Genomic DNA, 14,202 nt, shown 5'->3' on the forward strand with positions numbered 1-14,202 from the left:
TGTTTCCAGTTACAGCTGGCTTCAAATCAAGTAACTTATCTTACAACAAATTTCATAAATTCTCCAAAATTTCCTATTTTAAACTGTAAAAAGAGTCTCTGGGACTCCTTGCCACATACAGTTTCCATCATGGGGTTGACTTGGTACAGGCCACAGCCTCTTAGTCCTGGTAGTGGCTGTGACTCAGAGGGCCTGCTTATGGTACTTCTGGGTGAAGGAAAAGGAAAAGTTCAGGCCAACACAAACCAAGCCCCTTCTGGGGTCAATAACAAGGGGGGAAAGATCTGAGTTACCACCTGATTTCATGTGTGCCTGAGTAGCAGCTTTGCTGGAGTCCTTATGACTGGGTAGCCAAGTCAGCCCTTCTCTATTGAGCTTATCCCTGGGGTTTGCTGGACTCTTCACAGAGCTGGAACGTTTCTAGGTTCCTCCTACTCTAGTCACTCCCTTTTCAGGGCTTCCCCCCTTGTGTACTGCAGCTTCCTCCTTTTAAAGCCCCCCTGCCTGCCATGCATGATTGACGGGGCAGTGGGGTGAGGCTATTTTAGCATACACAGCCTCCCAAGCCCTGCCCCTGTCAGGGCAGGGTTAATATGCCCCATCACACAAGCCTTGGGGTACTTTTCCAGCCTTTTTCTGACTTATTTTACTGCTCCATCACAACTTGTACACCCATCCCAACATGCCTAGAAAGTAATATGGTGGTGTAACAGTGCGGACTCACCCCTGCGCCTCCTGCTGGTTGTCCTCGGGAATTAGCTCTGCCAGCCTTGGAGTGCCCTCTTCAGGCCTCTTCTTGCCGCCACTGCTGGCCCCCGTGTCCCTCCCAGGACCCCGGTGCCCCTTTCCCTGGGTGCTGCCCCCTGGCAGTACCCCCACAGTTCTGGGTTTCCCCCTCCCAGGGGAACCTCCACCCACTATCCCCACTTCACCTCAGTCTTTGCTACTGCCCAGTCTCCATCTAGCCCCCGTTCACTGGGGCAGACTGCAGTATCAGCCACTCATCACAGGCAAAGGGGTTCGGACCTGCTGCCTCTGCCTACCCATGGGCTGCCCCCTGCAACCCACTACCTAATAGGCCTTACCAGGCCTGCAGCCTGGGGCTTTCCTAGGCCCGAGCTCCCTGGCTCCCTTGGCCTTTCCCCAGCCCTGCTCCACTCTAGGCACTTAGTTAAGCTCCCTGCAGCCAGGCCCTTCTCTCTCTGAACACAGAAAGAGACTGTCTGCTTGAGCTCCTGGCTCAAGCCTTTATAGGGCCAGCTGGGCCCTGATTGGGGCATGGCCCCAGCTGAGCCTGCCTCCCAATCAGCCCAGTCTAAGGCTCCCAGCCCCAGCCCTCTCCAAGGGCTAGCTTTTAACCCCTTTCAGGCCAGGAGCGGGTAACCACCCCGCTACAGGAGGTTACTGCTGATGTCATCAATGCAAGGGCTTCCTTTGCTACTTGGAGATGATACATGTAATAACCTGTAATACATGCCACTTGTTGAGCCTGTCATGGGGTTCACTCACCAGAGTGGCACCTCCTGCTGGCCACCTCGGGGATTAGCTCTTTTGCTCGGCACACCCTCTCTTTGCATTGCCTTGCTCGTCATCTTCTCCGCCTGCTGACCCGCCTCAGTTCAGGACCCGCAGCGTCCTCTTCATGACTTGGGCCTCTGGTCATGTCACCATCCATATCTTAGAATCATAGAATATCAGGGTTGGAAGGGACCTCAGGAGGTCATCTAGTCCAACCCCCTGCTCAAAGCAGGACCAATCCCCAGACAGATTTTTACCCCAGTTCCCTAAGTGGCCCTCTCAAGGATTGAACTCACAACCCTGGATTTAGTAGGCTAATGCTCAAACCACTGAGCTATCCCTCCCCCTTTCTGGGGGTAAGTATCTCCATCTATAGTCAAGCCACTTCTCCAGTGGGGAGCGGGGAGGGGGTCCCGGGCCCACCGACTACTCCGGATTGCAGCCTCTTGCTGTGCCTCAAATTCCGCTCGCTGCTATGTTTCCCTGGGCCATTTCCCCCTGGCCCCAGCACCTTCTTTGCCCTTCCTCAGGCATGCAACTACCCAGTCTCAGCAGCCAGCCAGGAACCCTCTTGCTCCCGCAGTCCCTACCAGCAGTTTCTCTGTCCAAGGTGCTGCAGGTCTCAGCCTGCTAGAGACACTGTCTTCACTCCTTGAGCTCCAGGCAGTGATCTAACCTACACTGCCCCGCAGCTCTTTATATGGGTTTGCTCAGTCCTGATTGGCTGCTCCTTGCAGCCCCTCTCCTGTTGGCTGCTTCCTGCACAGCCTCCCCAGGGCTCTATTAACCCCTTCTCTGTCAGTGTGGGGTGAAGGCCCCATCAAAGATCCTTTCATCAGAAAATGGTCTATTACAATCTCCACTACAAAACCATCTGCAGTTTCTATTTCCCTTGGTTGGTGTATTTTGTTTTAGCTTTCTATTTTTTTTTTTTTTTACATTGCTGTCTGACTTGCTTATCTGCTTCTTTAAGATTGGAAAGACACTGGTTTCAATGGGCTTTGGATTAGGCTTGCAACAAATCTGTAGCTAGTCTGTCAATTTCCTTTTCTGTATCTTGTGGTGATGAAAGTTTAATTTCTTAAACAAAATACTCTTCATCTAACTATATAAAGAAACAAAAATGCAGTGTTTCCCTCTTTATGGAGAGTTATTTTTTTAAAATTGAAGTAACATTTTTTTTTTTTAAGAAGCCATTCTTGATTTCAAGCTGCGCGGGAAAGTAATAAAAACCACAGCTTCAAAAAAATATGATAATTGCTCAATATTTGTTTACAAACTGATCAACTGTGTATTTTCCTTTAATGTATGAGACTGTGAAACTGCAATGCCATGTTTGGCTTTAAATCCCCTGATGAACAGAGTCAACAAACTGGGAGGAAAAATTCAGACTTATCAAATATTTCCTCAAGCACAAATCTCTGTATTTGGATATAGTTTGTCACTGAAACATTGCGTTTCAAAATTCTCTCCTAAATGCCTCGAAGTTGAAGTAATTCTCATTTAACGTAAGGTAATGGTTAAGGCCTTTATCCTGAAAACAATGTGTGTGCATAACTTTTTTCTTAATAGTCATCCTGTGGGCTTCAGTTGAAATGCTCACAAGTGTAAAGGTAAGCATGTGCCTAACTATTTGCAGCATCAGGGCCTAAGTGCATAAGAGACTCAAATACTAAACAACTTAGTTTTGAATAGAGATTCTGAAGAGAGTTTTATTGATACACAATAATGGACTCATGGCCCAATTCTGCATCTCATACTCTCTCCAAACCAACCTGCTCAACGGGAGTTTGGGGTGTGTAGTGAATACAGGATCAAGCCCTTAAGTGAGCCAGCAGACCATTACGCAGAATTACAGATGTTGAGAACACTAACAAGTCCAAAATGGGTGACTTTCTGCAAGCACTGATGATTTTGCCAATGGAGATTCTATCTTAAACGCACAAAAAAGTAGGTGTTTGTTTTTCCTTCATGTAACATGTGTCTAGAGCATGTTTCTGTAAATGGAAGAACAGAACTGATTTCAGATCAGCTTTTTTTCATTCAATGGTGGGTAAAAGAAGAATATGGTGATTTCTCTAAACATGGAAATGGATTTTCTATGTAGTGATTAATGTGTATGAAATGCTTTTCTCGGCCTTAAATACAACATCCATTCAGTGATGCTACAATGTTACAATCCTGCCTTTGTTGCAAAAATACTATTTATAAATACAAATGTGCAATTATGTCATGTGACCATCCTTAGTGAAAGCGAATCATTTTACTATTGGGCACATGTGAATGACTAAGTAGTGCACATCTGGAAGATCTAGTCTCACTTTCCTTCATGATCTCTTTTAGTATTTAAAAATTAATAAATACATAACAATTATTTCAAGCATATATACAATAACACTTGGCACTCATATTGTACCTTTGATTTAAGGATCATATCACTTTATATAACCATAATTTAAGTCTCACAATTTCCCTGTTAAGCAGGTAGTAGATTGATATTTTAGGTGGGTTACAGAGGATAAAGGACTTTCCAAATGTCCCACAGTCAATCACTGGAAATCAGATTCAGGACTGCTGAGTACCAATCTGCTGCTCTAACCACTACAAAGCACTAGTGTAAAATAGTGATCTGGTGGGATGATGAGTGTTTACGGCAATGCAGGTATCTAAGATCCTGAAGTCCATGAAAGGATACAAACGAAGTGGTGATGGTGGTGGTGGGGAAGTCTTAAAGATATTTCCCTGCTTTTTTTAGAATGTAATTTATGTTTAGTTTTAATCTAAAATAGATGTGTAGGTTCCAGCAGAATCCAAATATCAGGATACCAGCTATGTCAACCCAGTTTTCTCAAGAGAGCTGAATGCTCGATGTGCCCTCTTTCTTTTAATACTACTGATTTGTACTTGACAAATTGGGGATTCTTTGAGACAGCTGCTTCTGTTAATAAAAGCGACTCATTGCGTTAGAACAGTTTTTCACAAATTCTTGGCTCTGACATAGGGGAGAAGTGGCTGGGACTTCTTTATTTTAGTTTTGGAATACTGCTGTATGTCCATGGGCTATGAAGGTGTGGGCTACAGTGTCTTCCTTGGTCTTCACTCGTGAAAATTCCATTAGAAATATATGGGAATTGGGTTAGAGTAGAGACCTCAGAATTTGGCCCTAGGTAAAAAGTAACCAAAAGTCTGAGATTCCAGTCGTTTGTGAGACATGAGACATTTATTTCATACCAGTTGCCAGTGAAGAGGTGTCAACAGTACAAAGACCAATATTGTAGCTAGCACCTCTGTTTGCACTCTCAATTGGCAAGTCACTGAACTGTGGTTTAGGTACTGGTCGTGCATTTATCAGCTATAGATATGTTCCTGCAGATCATAATTAGTGCACATTAATGGGATAGTGCTGAGAAATTTAAACTGGTGAGGACTTTGTTCTTTGGAAGGTCAGACTAGATGATCTCTTCTGGCCTTAAAATCTAGTAATCAATGAGTCTGGCTAAATCAAGTGCAAGTGATAATGAGAGCTGTCAAAGTTGCTAAAAGGACTTGTATAAAGGAAATGGAAATCAGAAGCAGTGCTAAACTTTGGGGAAGAGCACAGTGGAATAACTGAATTTGTGTGAACACAAGTTAAAATTCAAGGACTTTCTAGCAACCATTCTTTCTTCTTAAAATATGTCCAAATCCTTGTCCCATTGAATTAAATGAAAGTTTTGCCATCGACTTCAATGGGACCAAGATTTGGCCCCTAATTTTTACTTCAGTGGGATCAAGATTTGGCCCGTAATTTTCATTAAGTATTTCTGGTTCTTCTTTCCTCTTTCCAGCATTCTGCATGCCACACAGGCTTTTTGAGTTCTATAAATTGTTTCCTTTTAAATTCTGAAAATTTAAATAAAAATGGAAAGAAAAAATAAAAGTAGACAGCCTCTTGTTGGGGGGTGGGGAAGGGAAGCATTTTGAATTAAAAAGAGATAGTTAATAGGTTATTTATCCACTGCTATTTCAACAAGGCTCCTGTATGGATGTTAATTAGATTCTTATCTAAATGTAACTGGGTCAGGCGTATTTTTGCATTATTTACTATAAGACAGTCTATATACCTTCAGATTTTCTGCAAATGTTGCTTGCCTATCAGAAAGGAAGACTTCTAGTTTTGGACAATCAGTGGTTTATTTTTTGGTCGGGGGGAGGAATTAAAATGTGGAAATTAAAGCCAAACTTCAGTAAGTCATACTGAGCATGTACTCTCAATATAATCCATGGATGGTTGAAATTAAATGTAAAGATGAAGATGAGCTGTAGTTCGTCACAGGTTGAAGATAGAACTCAGTAGTCTTTTAACAGGGAAGAAGAGATGTTGCACTGTAGTCTGTCTAATTGTCTCATCTCATAGAGAACACTTATTTTTAATTTGTAAAAAGTTCCTATGTTGACATTAGGTACCTACATGCCAAATGTAAAAAAAATTACAAATTAACATACAGTCACCAGTGTGCAAACCTAGACTATATAGTGTGACAAAGTTCCTCCTCTATCTTGGTGGGTCCTGCGCTTATTGGCAGATTTTCTTGCCTCAGAGATTCACCATGTGGGTTGGGGAACAGCCCAGAGACCTTCCCCTCTGGAAGAACCCACAGTCCAGGTCAATTGGGAGGTTTGGGGAGAACCCGGGCCCGCCCTCTACTCCGGGTTCCAGCCCAGGGCCCTGTGGACTGCAGCTGTCTATAGTGCCTCCTGTAACAGCTGCATGACAGCTACAACTCCCTGGGCTACTTCCCCATGGCCTCCTCCAAACACCTTCCTTAGTCTCACCACAGGATCTTCCTCCTGGTGTCTGATAACGCTTGTGCTCCTCAGTCCTCCAGCAGCACATCCTCTCACTCTCAGCTCCTTGCACCTCTTGCTCCCAGCTCCTCACACTCACACCACAAACTGAAGTGAGCTCCTTTTAAAACCCAGGTGCCCTGATTAGCCTGCCTTAATTGATTCTAGCAGCTTCTTCTTAATTGGCTCCAGGTGTCCTAATTAGCCTGCCTGCCTTAACTGGTTCTAGCAGGTTCCTGATTACTCTAGTGCAGCCCCTGCTCTGGTCACTCAGGGAACAGAAAACTACTCATCCAGTGACCAGTATATTTGCCCTCTACCAGACTCCTGTACCCCACTGGTCTGGGTCTGTCACAATAGACACTTTTAGCAAGTGGCCCCACTTGATGATACTTTCCAGTGTGAGGCAAAGGAGAGGAAGCCACATAGGTATTATTACAATTTTATCACATTAAAAATATTTATAGCAATTTGACTTTGTGCTTTATACATTTAAAAAAATCAACGTGGGGTGGTGTTCTGGCCCCATTGAAGTCAATGGGACCAGAATTTCACCCAAAGTCTCTGCAACAAAAAGATTAGTCTAAGGCCCCAGTCCCACAATGAGTTCTGCACAATCAGAGCTCTGCACCCATCTAAAGCCTGTGTTGAGCTCCTCGCAAGTTATGGAGCATAAGGCAGAGAAGACCCAAGTCATACAGAGCTTTATAGATCAGAGTCTTTTAAGGGATAATTACAGCTGTCATGCATATAAATTGATGCATGCACAGTTATGTATCAGGAGCTGGGTCTCCAATTGTTCCTCAAGCAAAACGCTCATTGATTCAGTGAGAGTAAAGCATGTAGAGTAGGACCTTGGAAGGTGTGTTTTGAAGAGTTGGCTGGTGTAAAATCACTCATTGTCTCCTCAGTGGATGCCTTTCCACTCCCCCATCCTCTTTGTCTGGATGTTTGGAATAGACATAACATGGACTGCATGGGAGGCATCTTCACTTTCTTGAGACCCAGCATCAGATATGCCTTGTGTGTGAATGTTTGTATACTGGCTCTTTGCTTTAAAAAAATCAAAACCCTGTGTGTGTGTGTGTGTGTGTGTGTGTGTATAATATATAATGCGTGTGAGAGAGAGAGAGAGAGAGAATGAACTTCGTGGATTTTTCTTTGCCTCTGGCATTGTTTACCCCCTGAAGACAGCGCTGAGCGGTGCATGCGATATATACCTTTTTTTTGTTGGCTCATACAAATACTTCTGAAGACCACATTTTTTGACTTTATAATGATAAAAATTGCACCAAACACATTTCTAGGGGAAATTACTGGTGGACTTTATTAATCTCCACAACCACCCCTTCCATCACTCTGTATATTGTGCTATAACATGAATACATAGTACTCATCATAGGAACAAACTGAAGAACTGTGGCAAGTTTATTTAATATATTGATCACGGGAAAGTGGTGGTGGTCTCCTTTCTTGGTTATCAGTAGGAATCAGCCACTTTTGAAAGCAGAAAGGATGCACAGAAGTGTAGCATTTTAGAATGCAGTAAAAATGCAAAATAAATGTGTGTGAAGGTGACTTGTAAATAGAGAACATTTCATTATTTTTAATGTGCCTTTAATGTAGTGTGTTTTACTGGAGCATACTAAAATTTGGTAATCCCTTTGAGTCCCAAAGATTTTTCATTTTTTCATCTTTCCTTCATTAAAGTAACAATTACTAAAATGCAATTCAACTGTATATTCAGTGAAACTCTTCTTGAATATAGACATTTTTCCCTATGTAGAAAGTTAGTACTTCCCCTTGTAACAAATTTAGTCTCTGAGATCTCATCCTCTTCCTTTGATTTTTCTAGAGGTATATTTCTGAAGTGTGGTAAGTACCCCCCTAGAGAGTATGTTCAAAGATGCACATACTTCCAAGACGCTCAGTACCTTCCAGGATATGGCCCCTACTTACCATCACAGCATGGGATGAAGAATGATCGCTATAATAAGCACTGGGAATAAGACTAGGCTTCTATTGCTGAACTTATCTACAGGCTGGTTGTGATACCTTGATTGCTCTGTAGAATGGGGTAATATTACTTATTTACCTATCACACGCACGCATTGAGAAATTACATTCATTAATTTTTGTAACGTGCTTTGAGATCACCAGATAGAAGAGCTACCACACAGTAAGTATAAGATGAAAATCATTACAGAAAAACAAAAGTATTGCCATTAATTATAACTATGATTCTTAATATTTATTTTGTTCGATTGCACATTCCCTACATTTGAAGGGCCTATATTTTTTTTCTCTGTTCTAAAATAGAAAGATGTTACATTGTGGATTGGTTTATATTTTAGAATTGTAATCTTAAAGCTGCATAAGTAGAGTAAGATTAGCTCTTTGGTACGTCTCTTTTTTCCCAGAATCCATCCACAAATCAGAAGGGGAGAAGGATTTGCCACTTTCTAATCTGGGTCCTTTAACTGGACAGCAGCCCTCTATTTAATAATTAGTTGTTACAAAAAACTGTGCCTCTATCATGCCTTAGATTTGATTAATTTTGTTCAAATAGTGCCATTTAGATAGGTATTCAATGTATTAGGCTTTCTTGCTCACCACCGCTGTTTATTAAAATGGGTTGTGGTTTTTATCACTCGTTATCCTACCATAAACACACAACTTTAATTTCCAAAGGTGTCTTCCTGCTTGAGTCCTACAGTAATCCTCAACCCACACATTATTGGATTTCATTTCCTTTGAATGTCAATTTTAAACCTTTAAGTATTGAGTCCAAATGAAATTTTTATATGAGGCTCTTTATTCATCATGAGGAGTAAATTGTATAGAATAGGTCACGCGTGTAATTCTAGATATCTTAGCTAGGACACTATCTTTGAAAAATTTTACCCTCTGCTTGGCTTGATTCTTACCCTAACACTATCTTAGGAATAGTTTATGTATGATTTAAAATGGCTTCTTGTGACTAATCTAAACTTTAGATTGTATTGCGGAAATAGACAAGTATGTCCTCTAATATGTATTCATTGTTAAAGAGAATGTTTTCTTTATCTCTGATATTTGTGCATGTGAATTTACTTCTGTTGAGTTAACAGCTGTGGGGAAGAGATACTCATAGCATGCCTCTTCTGCTGAACTCCTGCTGAACCTCTGAATGCATACAACTTCACCCTTGAAGCCCAGCAGTGATCTAGCTGCTGACCTGTCCACCTCTTTGTAGGCCCAGTGCCCTGTAGGTTGCCCACAAATCCAAACATCTAATAAGCTTTGGGTATTTCCTGCAATCAGAAACAGACAGGGTTAACCACACTTATTGCCAGTCCCAGCAAACTGTCCATTTCTAGTGGCCAATTGCCTGGACCTTGTGTGAGTGAAAACCCGCTGATGCTGCCAATGCTGCTGCCCCAATCCTGAACTAATGTGTACCAAAGTTAACTGGGTTCTGACTGTAGTATGCCAAAGCTTTTTTCAATACTGCAGAGAACTGGTATCTTGTCAGGAAACTGCTATCCCTGGGTATAAAGAGTGGTCCCAGCTCCTGGTTCCCTATGGCTAGGAGAGCTTTGAATCCCCCATGGGGCACGGGCATTCCTCTGCATATTCACGTAACACCACTGAGGCCCCTTTCCAAATCTAGTCTGCTTTAGAGTACCTTACACTGCACTGGGTGACAACAGTGCACCCGATAATTCAACTGCCTACATAGACTTGTTCCTGGGTCTTTAGAGGCACCAGTTCACTTATCCTGAAAGCACTACAGAAGGCTACAATGAATGCTTCCATAAATAAAATGGCCTCTATCTCACAACTGCATATCCTGGGCAGAGCATTTAATAATTCCGTAATCATTTCTGTGGCTATGGGGTTCCTGTCATCTTTCCTGTGCCTGTCACCTCTAAGAGCTTCTGCACTATGAAATCCCTATATGGGTCTAGAAAATTTGCTACTTCCACCAAAAGGACATGCCAGCTAATCAACCCAATATATTGGAGGGAGCTAACTCCTGGTGCACAATCAACACTGAATATCTTACCATCTAATACTGAGGGATGGGCCACAGACACTCGAATCCTTTCCCAAGCTCTAAATTCTGTGAACTCAGTAAGGCAGGGCTTTTAGTCCCTCAACATCCTTGGGGCACCTGCATTCTCGACTAGTCTTACAGCTATCAGAAGCCAATATTCCACAGCTGACTGGGCATCACTTTGTATTTCTGTTGGCAAATGGGGTGAGCTCACAGAATCTCTCTGCCAGCCATAAGGTGAATGGTCTCAGCTTCTTCTGCCTGGCTGCCAAGATCTCCCAGTTCTAGTCTGCTCCTCAATCCAGGATGGGAGAGGGTCTCCCCTCCAGCTCCCCTCCTCAGCACCATTGCCTTCCATCTGCTCCAAACTCTGAGGCCACCACTCTTACTACATCCATGAGGGCTGTATTGGGATCCTCAAGGGCAGAAGTGGAGACATCCTTTCTACAGCCTCTGGCCACTCCTATGCTGTGCCCCTCCTTCCTCCCAGCAGCACTAACCCCTGTGTACTGCAGAGGGAGGGCAGTTGTAAAGTCACAGCTGCCCCAGACCCCCAGATGCTGTACTCTGGCAGCCATGGTCTTACCCCCCAGCCCCATCCCAAGCAAGGGGGGAAGAAAAGCCTAATTCTGTCCCTGCAGTGACTCTACCAACGTATGGGCCCTGGTACCCTCCCCCATGAGCCGAGAGTGGTGATGGAGGGAACCCAGCATCTTGATGGGTTCCAGCTGAATGGCTCCAGGAGCAGGTACTGTCACCTACCCTATCATCAGTAGCAGCAGTCAGATGTGTCCCTTGCCCCCCCTCCACAAGTAGGATGATGAGGGAGGGCAGCAGTAACTTGGCTGGTCCTGGCAATGCGTCCCAGAGAACAGGATGCTCCTGCAGCAGTAGCGGCAGAAGCCTCCCTTGTCCCTCAGCCCCGTGTCCTGCAAGCAGGGAGCAGGGGAAGGGAACAGCACTCTACTTAGTCTTCTCAGCCTCCCTGGCTTGAATCCCCTGCAGCAAGCAAGCTGCATCAACAACCCCACCCCCGCTGCCTTTTCCCCTCTCCCCAGCACGGCTCCTGCTCCTCCAGAAGGATGCACCTACAGGTTGGGAAACCGGGTTGCAAACTCCACTGTGGGACAGAGACCCCGTCTGCCACTGTGCACCCCCCACAGAGCTCCTACCTTCCCTCCGGGTGCTGCATAGCCTGGGCTCAGAATCTGCCTCAATTCTTCCCTGTCCTGACATCCTGGAGCTGAGAACCCAAAAGAATCTGTGTGCTGGTTCTCTTCCAACATTGCCTATGGACTCTCCTGTTCCAGGCGTGGCTGGGCTTCTCTCATTCCTCTGCTGTCGTGTCAAAGTCCTCCTCTGCTAAAAGCATTAAGAGGGTATTTTGAGGGACCTTCTCCATGCGTAGAATAACATTCAGTCTTTCCAGCGTACTCAGTCTTTGGCTTCTCCACTGAGGTTGCCAACAAAAATGCCAGTTATGATGGACACTTGGACAATGGGAAAAGTATTGAGATCAGCAGTATTTCATACAACCACCAGTAAACTATGAACTTTCTTTTTGTACATTTGTTTCTGATCATTTTTCTCTAGGAAGCATTACAATTTGGTGCCATTGAAGGCAGAATTTTTCTGCATTTGGTGAGAAACAAAGTTGTTGTTTTTTTTAACCAAGGGTATGATTTATATAAAATGTGTCCTCTAATATTGTGTCGTGCTCACTGCACTACTCAAGAGGTGGCCAATAACTCGAGAGTTATGTGAAAGTTAGGCAAATCTTTAATCCACTGCATTTCAAAATAATGTGCTCTACAGTTTTCTCATTAAGTTCAGAAGGGTCTACGGGCAGCACAATACACTGCCCTGCAGTGGATCTGAGTTTTGGGACTGAGATAGCCATAACTGCAGAGACAAGGGGCTCTAACATTTGAGTAAGAGAGTACTCTACTTCAGAGCTGAATGACTCAATGCACCTGTCCGCTGACTTTGGAAATGGCTTTGTGCTCCAAAGAAAGCTATTTTCCACTCTCCTTGATTTTATGACATGTTCAGCTGGTTTTGGAAGGGAATTGAGAGGAATCATGGAAGGCTCACCCTAACCCCAAACTTCTTTCTTCATTGTGATTTGTTTGAAACTAGAAAGCCTGCCGCCTTGTGTTTTGTTTAAATAAAGTAGTCGTGTTGTCTGTATGATAATCTGTAGATTGCACACCATCAGGCTAAATATGGGACACAGTGTAATGGAAAAGACCCAAAAGGAAAAACATGGGGAAAAAATCATGCATGAAGCTTTAAGCCATGTGAGATTAGTCTTCAGCATGAACAGTGTTGCCTACAACTCAGTTCTATTATGCCATATTTCTGATGTAAATAATTGACAGTAATAGAAATAAGAATGGTAGGTTAGTATAGGGCAGAGGTCAATTTGATGTCCCTTGTAATGAGAGATGTTGGAGAACTATGATAGACTGCTACGTTCCAAGTTCATATAGTCATCCTGCACTTCAGTATTGGTAAAGAATTACATGTCCTTTGCTCTTAGTAGGGTAAAGTGACAGGAAAAAAATCACATTTGTGTCAATTGTGGAAATGAGATATAAGCAATGTGTTATAAATTTGTTGCAGTTCATTGCTATGACAGCAAATAGATGTATATATTGGCAATTTACTTAGTAGATTATCATTTACTGTCACTTTTATAATTAGAATGTGATCGTCCATTGTCTTTAATCTATTTGCATCATGGATGATAAATTTCTTTTCCTTAGGCGTAATCCTTTCCTATCATAAGACAATTTTTACTCAAACTGTTACGCTAAGTCTAAGAGGAGAAAACCCATGACTCTAAGCATTTAACTTCTGAACGTTTGGAAGCTCTTAGAGTGATAGCACACTTGTAGTGATTGATTTATCAGGGCTGTCAGTTCACCACTTCATCTAATAGCACCTTTTGCACCAGTTATAGAACATATCCAGTATACGGTAACTGTTCTGACTCTTCAGATCTGTAGCTGAGAGGTCTTGGATCTATCTGTTTACTACAGTCAGAGCAGTATTACTGACGGATAGAGCAAACTGTTCTAGATTAGAGAAGGAGGCTGTGAGTCAAGATTTCTAAGCTTTGTTTCCAGCTTTGCCATGCACTTGCTCTGCAACGTTGGGCAAGTCACTTAGACCAAAATTTTCAAAAGTGTCCTCTGATTTTGGGTGCCCAACTTGAAACATCTTAGGCCCAGTTTTCAGGTGTCAATGGGAACTGTGTGTCTTTAGTTTCTCTAAAAATACGACAGTTTTGTTCTTACCTATACCTTTGTCTTCCCATTGTAGTCTGGGATAAGACTACCAGGTAGTCACTCTCCCTAACGTACATAAAGGTAGCTGACTAGATACTTTCTGGGACCTAGCTGATTTCCCTGTACAACCCATAAAAGTGCATAAAATGCTAAACACAGTATCTTCCAAAGCCTAGGACATCCTACAGCATAGTAACAACATAATTAACAAAGGAATTGATTCTCCAGGCTGATGGCTTCCCTTTGTGCTATGAAAACACAAATTTACAGGTAAAAATAAAATTGTCCTTTTCTAGTACCCAAGGACTTTCAGTCTGTAAACAGACTACAAGGATTCAGCAGTCTAAAAAATGTCTGCAGTACCTCAAGCATGCCACCAGGGCAATAGGCAAGCATTTTTGAGGGGGAAATCATGAGGTATTACTATGTATTTGTGCAATGTCTAGCATAATGGGGCTCTATCTAAACTGGAACCAACAGAAGCTATTGTAATACAAATAATAATAAAGATGAAATAAGATAGAA

At 43.0% G+C, this 14,202-nt stretch overlaps 1 protein-coding gene across 8 annotated transcripts in view; it reads left to right on the forward strand.

Annotated features, from left to right (window-relative positions):
* The window catches only part of NLGN1 (neuroligin 1), a 435,265-nt gene that overhangs the window by 182,091 nt on the left and 238,972 nt on the right, over positions 1-14,202 (forward strand). The gene's annotated exons all lie outside the window — the stretch shown is intronic.

Source organism: Emys orbicularis, chromosome 9, assembly GCF_028017835.1.
Source record: "Emys orbicularis isolate rEmyOrb1 chromosome 9, rEmyOrb1.hap1, whole genome shotgun sequence".
In the NCBI taxonomy this organism is placed as follows: Eukaryota; Metazoa; Chordata; order Testudines; family Emydidae; genus Emys; species Emys orbicularis.